Genomic DNA, 7,475 nt, shown 5'->3' with positions numbered 1-7,475 from the left:
CTTGTCGCTGTTATGGCAACATTGATTGTTTTATTGCTTGGGATGTTGCATGCCAACATTTTTAGTTACCTAAACTACAGCTATCCACTATCTTAAAATGTCTGTTGTTCAATGAAAGTTGAATCTGTCCTTGTAACTATGAGCTAGCTGCTGCTATTGGCTCATTTCTGCTGGTGGTACCTAGTAGTTGATGATCTGAATGATCATTTGGTGTTTAGGTCACCATTCAACAACCATGTTTTTTCCTTTTTCTTCCACTAGCAACTCTATGAAAATATTTGGTGTTTAGGTCACCATTCAACAACCATGTTTCATGGGATCTGTTATACCAATATAGCTCTTCTTGTTTAAGAAGTCTAAGATTTTCACTGATAATCCAGGTTTTCCTTTGCCACTGGTCTATAGAAAGAGAGTTTGTTTCCTCTAAATTTTCAAGAGTAATCAATTCTTCTTGCTGGTGTGTTGTACAGTTCTGAGATTTTGTATAATTCGACCATGTGGCTGCTGCTACTTGCTACTCCTAAGTGGCTGCTGCTCTTACTCTACTGCTACCACTCCTTCTCTATTTTTTTGCTTATATACTGCTGGTGTGTAGTGGCTGCTGCTGCTGCTGCTGCTACTACTACTACTACTACTACTACTACTACTCCTACCACTACTACTACTACTCCTCCTCCTACTCCTCTTACTACTCCTACTACTCCTCCTCTTACTACTCCTACTACTCCTCTTACTACTCGCTACTCCTAAGTGGCTGCTGCTCTTACTCTACTACTACCACTCCTTCTCTGTTTTTTTTGCTTATATACTGCTGGTGTGTAGTGGTTGCTGCTGCTGCTGCTACTACTACTACTACTACTACTACTACTACTACTACTACTACTACTACTACTACTACTACTACTACTACTACTCCTACTCCTCTTACTCCTCCTACTCCTCCTCCTCTTACTACTACCACTCCTTCTATATTTTTTTTTGCTTATGCTGGTGTGTAGTGGCTGTTGCTACTACTACTACTTAACTACTACTACTCCTACCACTACTCCTACTAGTACTCCTCCTGCTCCTACTCCTCCTCCTCCTCCTACTCCTCCTCCTCTTACTACTCCTCCCTCTACTTGCTACTCCTACTGCTGCTCTTCTTTCATTGATGCTCCTACTACTACTCCTAAGTGGCTGCTTCTCTTACTCTACTACTACCACTCTACTGCTACACTTACTCTACTCTACTACTTTCTACTTACTACTACTACTTGCTACTCCTAAGTGGCTGCTGCTCTTACTCTACTACTACCACTCCTCTATTTTTTTGCTTATATACTGCTGGTGTGTAGTGGCTGCTGCTGCTGCTACTGCTACTACTACTCCTACCACTACTCCTACTACTAATCCTCTTACTACTCGCTACTCCTAAGTGGCTGCTGCTCTTACTCTACTACTACCACTCTACTGCTACACTTACTCTACTCTACTACTTTCTACTTACTACTACTACTTGCTACTCCTAAGTGGCTGCTGCTCTTACTCTACTACTACCACTCCTTCTCTATTTTTTTTGCTTATATACTGCTGGTGTGTAGTGGCTGCTGCTGCTGCTACTACTACTACTACTACTACTACTACTACTACTACTCCTCCTCCTCCTCCTCCTCCTCCTACTCCTCTTACTCCTCCTACTCCTCCTCCTCTTACTACTACCACTCCTTCTCTATTTTTTTGCTTATGCTGGTGTGTAGTGGCTGTTGCTACTACTACTACTACTTAACTACTACTACTCCTACCACTACTCCTACTAGTACTCCTCCTGCTCCTACTCCTCCTCCTCCTTCTACTCCTCCTCTTACTACTCCTCCCTCTACTTGCTACTCCTACTGCTGCTCTTCTTTCATTGATGCTCCTACTACTACTCCTAAGTGGCTGCTTCTCTTACTCTACTACTACCACTCTACTGCTACACTTACTCTACTCTACTACTTTCTACTTACTACTACTACTTGCTACTCCTAAGTGGCTGCTGCTCTTACTCTACTACTACCACTCCTCTATTTTTTTGCTTATATACTGCTGGTGTGTAGTGGCTGCTGCTGCTGCTACTGCTACTACTACTCCTACCACTACTCCTACTACTAATCCTCTTACTACTCCTACTCCTCCTCTTACTACTCCTACTACTACTCCTCTTACTACTCCTACTACTCCTCTTACTACTTGCTACTCCTAAGTGGCTGCTGCTCTTACTCTACTACTACCACTCTACTGCTACACTTACTCTACTCTACTACTTTCTACTTACTACTACTAGTTGCTACTTCTAGCTACTAACTGTTGGCTGTTGTTGCTTTTTTTGCCAAATCTCCCAGGACTCGCCCAGGACTTGTTGTCCTGTATTTTTCCATCAGCTGCTGCACTATGTTTGTTAAGCAGCAGTTGCTTTTTTTTGCCAAATCTCCCCTCTCCTCTCCTCTCCTCTCCTTTGTTTTGCCGATGATGAAATTGTCTAAGTCCATACATTATATGGAATATGAGCTGATGATCAAGAACTTGTGAGGAACTTGGCATCATTAGCAGCCGCCCCTACATTACCTTCTCCTCTCTTCTCTGTTATGATGCCTTGATGCTCCAAGTTCAAGATCAGATGATGATTGACATGTTTCTGAGGCCTCTACCACTGCTACTTCTCGTTTTTTATATTGTTGTTTTATAGGACTACTTTGGTTTATAGACCTTTTTGATTTCTTATACCTTCTCGCGTACCTAAAGCACACTTTCTTGCATCTTTTAGAACAAAGCGCGAAATAATGTCACGGACAACAGACCGTGCAGCTCGATGCCCCGAGCATGATGAGCAGCCAACCCTTGAGGAGCAAGCACTAGAGGACCAGCTTACTCAGGAACAGTTCGATAACGAGGTAGAAAAAGATCTAGAAGTGATGCTTACTCAAGAGGAGTGTGATGAGGTGGAAGGCCCTGAAGGAGAGGCTACTGAAGGCGAAGAAGAAGAGGATGACGAGTCAGAAGAGGGATATGAAAGTCCCGAGGATCCTTTCCCACCTGAAGCAAGAAGGAAGCCAACGGAGGAAGATTTGGACAAGGATTTTGACCCAAATGAGGAGGTAGGGAAGAAGCCTTAGCTTGTAAATTTTGCTAAAGCTTTGGCTGTGTTACCTCTGCTAACACTTTGACCTATCCTATATACAGGTCCCTCCTGAAACTCAGAAAAGACGACATCGACGTCCGTGACATCTCGCTGGACAAGACGGAGTAGAGGAAAGGAGAGCAGAGGCAACAACCACAGAGACGGATCACGATGCCTCTGCTCCACAAACTCAAGACACAACCACGACTACCAAGCCTAAAAGGAAACAAGGGGATAGAAAAGGAAATCTATATCCAGATAAGGCTTGCTATGTGATAACGAAGGTTGGGCCAGCAGGGGAGATCCTTGAGCCGAAGGAATTAAGAGGACGATTCCGTAATGCGATCGGGGCCCTAGTAAGAGATAAATTGAACCAAGCAATCCCTAACTGGAAAGAGGTACCAGAGAACATAAAGAATGCACTATGGGATAGGCAGCTAAAGGTCAATTTTAGATTTCCAGAGGGTAAGCACGAATTGGTAAAAAAAATGCTATCAGGATGATGGGAGAGTCATTGCGACGTTGGAGGTCGAAGCTTAACACAAAGTATATCCAAAAGGGGTTAACTCCCTTCAACGAGTTCGGCAAAATAACACCTAGTCAATGGGAGGAGCTCGTGGCTCAGAAGACTTCAGCGGAGGCATTGGAGCTCAGTGCTCGTAACACCGAGCTAGCGAAGAGGAACAAACACCACCATCATCTAGGCCCTGGTGGCTACTATGCTAAGGAAGAGCAGTTTAGAAAGATGGATGAAGAGGCCACAACTGCTGGGAATATCGATGTGACGAAGTTGAAGGTATGCTCAAGGAACTGGATATATGCGAGGAGTACAGAACCATCCGGCAGTAATCTTAAGTTTGATAAGCCGGAGACCCAAGAGGCGGTATCAAGGATACTGAAATATGCTGAAGACAAAGAGAAGGGCTCATTCAATCCTTCCAGAGAGAGGGATGAGCTTAGCCTTGGCTTGGGAAACAAGGAGCACACAGGCCGCACCAGGGGGCTAGGGAAAAGGATGACTTGGAAGCAAGGATTCAAAGAGGACAGGCACATGTACAAGAAACATGGCCGAGACCGGGAGACTAGTCTTGAGCTCCAAGTGAAGGCTCTAGTTGTGAAGGCGCTGAAGGAGCAAGGAATGTCTATGGAGCCACGTATATTAGTGACACCACCAGGAGAACTGGCATTAGTTGGCAGCCCTCCGAAAATTCCTAGCAGCCAAGGTTCCACTGCAGCCACAACCTCAGTCGATCTCATACGGGAACCTACTAGTTGCACCTTGGTGTTTCTCAGCGGCCGACAGAACACTGTGATGGAGGTGGCAACGGGTGTTGCACATCCTCCCAGTGGCTTACACCACAATAATAACATATCGCCGGACTACACTAGGGTCGAGGTGCATACAGTCAAGCCCAAGTTCATGCATTGGAGGATAGACTACGCAACTCCCGAGGGGCTGGTGTTACTCGGAGACGTTATGGGGCAGTTCATCCTCTGGCACAAACGGGACATTATATTGACTGCTTCTTCGCCGCCTCCCCCTCTCCTAAATTTGGAGCGAGTTGTTGAGGCCGGGGAGATATTTTCACCATCTCGTGACCCCCACATTCCTGAGATGCCACATTCTTCCCCGCCTCCTATCGAGCATGTGCCTGATGAGATGCCACAACCTTCTCCAGCTTCGTACCGGGCAAGTGCATCATGAGATGCCACAGTCTTCTCAACAAGCACAACCTGATACATGAACAATGAGTGCCTCCTGAAGAAGGTGATGCACAAGAAGATGAGGACGTGCCTGAATGGGAACTCCGAAAGAAGATTCCAATCCACATAAGGCCAGTTTATGTTCCGATCAAAGACGTCTTGTCGGTGTCCAAGTGGTATTCCCATGATCAGTTCAAGCCTGAAAACCAAGTTAAAAAAGTCCCATCACGGGGTTCTGAGGAGGCCGTAAGTAGCAAACTTCACCAAATTGCAAAGCAGTATCCAAATGTTGATGCCATCGAAATGGTCAAAGGATTGCCCGAAAAAATATGAAAGAGGCAAGCCCTTCCTACCAAACCAGGGACATCCAGCGCCTACCACTTGGAATGAGAAGGTTCCATGATTGGTACTTGCGTGTTCTCCCAACGAGCATAGATATCATACAAGCATGCTTTCCCACCGGCACATTTGGAAGCCCAGCCGGGAAAATTGTCTTTGACTTCAATGACATGCACACATGCTTTCACCTGGGAGAAATGGAGATGAATCTAATTCGCACGTGGTGCCTGTAAGTCCTTGTCCTCCCGATATGATATGAATGTAATCTTTGAATTTTGTTGTAACTAACCCACGCCGTGATTTGTAGAATGCAAGTGCACATTGTCAAACAAATGCCAAGTGTGAAAGCCGGGTATGTAGACCCTCAAGCTATAGCCCAAACAAATTTTAATTACCCTAAACGGTGGACACTGGATGCCAAAGAGCTAGCAGCTGCAAAGACTCTTCGGGAGAAAGAGCGCATCCGTAGTGCGAAGCTAAGGGAAGAGTCCCTTAAGGTTGCGGCATACATTGCTCTGGCTTTCAAAAATCTCCAACAACACTCTACTATATGGCTACCATACAACTTCGAGTAAGTTCAACTATAACTTAAAGCTATGTTCAATATATTTTATTCGATGTAAAAGAGCTTATCTAGTTCTATGATTAAATCCATGCAGCAACCACTGGATTTGTATAGCCGTCGATGTCGGGAAGAGCATGGCATGGGTCTTTGATTCAATAGATAAGGACCCGGCGACATACAAAGACTTCATATCGATTCTCAAGACGTATACATATCGACAATCCTCATTAGCTTATATGTCTGTATACATACTTGTAACGTTCACTTATGCATACTAACAAGTTGTATTTGCTAAAATAATTCGAACAGGGCATTTAGGTTCTATGTCTCTCATCATCACGGAAGGCATGATCCAGCGAGGAAGGAAAAGCTGGCTATAAAAACACTATGTGCGGTAAGTGTAACTTACTTCTTCAGTACTCCGTTATATGGCTGTCAAAAGCATTACCTAATATTTTCATATGCAAAACACACAGTGCCCCAAGCAAAGGCCTAGGGAGTGTACATTGTGGATACTATATATGTTCTATGATGAGTAACACCGGTGCCTACAGGAGACACCCCTTAAGGGTAAGTTTGAACCTCTTCACCCGTAGTATAAAAACTTCATAAATGGTATGAAATACTAAACTGAAACTTGTTTTCTTGTAGTGGAGAGAAGAGAAAGGAATAAAAAGAGACCCATACAAGGATGACCAACTCTTAGAGCTCAGTCGGCGACCTTTGCAACTTCATATTGGACCAGATTGTACACGTCAGAGGCGCCTACCATGATCGAGAGTCTGACTTAGGTACAAATCCTTAGTACCAACACCTTCATGAGACTGAAAGGCTAGCTCTAGGACGTTGATAACAATGTGTATGAAATTTATATATTTAATGATGGATTGTATATATATCATTATGAATTGGACTTGTAATTGTACTTTATATAATACTATTGTGCTTGTAGTCACGTTCGAAACGTAGGTCACGTGGCGTTCGGCAACGCGAACGCGGTTCGGAATGTTGGTCGCGGGGCGTTCGGCAACGCGGATGCTGGATGGAATACGCAGAAACAAACAGTTCTGGTCGAATTTGAATTGTAAATTTGAATTTTTTTTGGAGGGAAAACGTACTGTAGGGGCGGTTCTAGATTGAACCACCCCTACAAACAGGTATTATAGAGGCGGCTGGCACTACAGCCGCCCCTACAAATAGATTTGTAGGCGCGGTTGGTTCTTGAGCCGCCCCTACAAATAGATTTGTAGGGGCGGTTCGTAATACCAGCCGCCCCTACAAATCTATTTGTAGGGGCGGCTCAATCACCAACCGCCCCTATAAATCGATTTGTAGGGGCGGCCTGGGAACCGCCCCTACAAATACATGATTTGTAGAGATGGTTCGGTAGGGGCAGTTGGCCAAACCGCCCCTACAAAGGGTTACCAGCCGCCCCTAAAAATGCTTTTTGTAGTAGTGTAGATTATGCAAATATTATATCAGTGCGCCACATGTATATGAATTTAGACATTGTTTGGCATTTATTATTTTTCCATTGCAGAGGCATACATTCTAGAGGAGGTGTCGAACTTCACAGAGAAATACTACACTGAGAAACTTCCTAACATTCATAATCCACCCCCTCGTTACAATGCTGGCGAAAATGAATCGAACCTCAGCCTTTTCCAAGGGCAACTTGGAAGCGCAAGTGCGTCGACCACTAAGCAATTGAAAAATGAAGAGTGGCGC

General features: G+C 44.6%; 1 long non-coding RNA gene across 1 annotated transcript; it reads left to right on the top strand.

Moving 5' to 3' along the window:
* Positions 1-5,229: 5,229 nt before the first annotated feature.
* On the top strand, positions 5,230-6,141 carry LOC136532078 (uncharacterized). Its single transcript, XR_010778164.1, has 3 exons — positions 5,230-5,753; positions 5,842-5,952; positions 6,057-6,141. It is a non-coding gene; the product is annotated as an uncharacterized lncRNA (long non-coding RNA).
* The last annotated feature ends 1,334 nt before the right edge of the window (positions 6,142-7,475 follow it).

The sequence above is a fragment of the Miscanthus floridulus genome, unplaced genomic scaffold (genome assembly GCF_019320115.1).
Source record: "Miscanthus floridulus cultivar M001 unplaced genomic scaffold, ASM1932011v1 fs_520_2_3, whole genome shotgun sequence".
NCBI classification, from domain to species: Eukaryota; Viridiplantae; Streptophyta; class Magnoliopsida; order Poales; family Poaceae; genus Miscanthus; species Miscanthus floridulus.
Note: the sequence above shows the minus strand (reverse complement) of the source record. Positions and strands in the feature narration are given on the sequence as shown.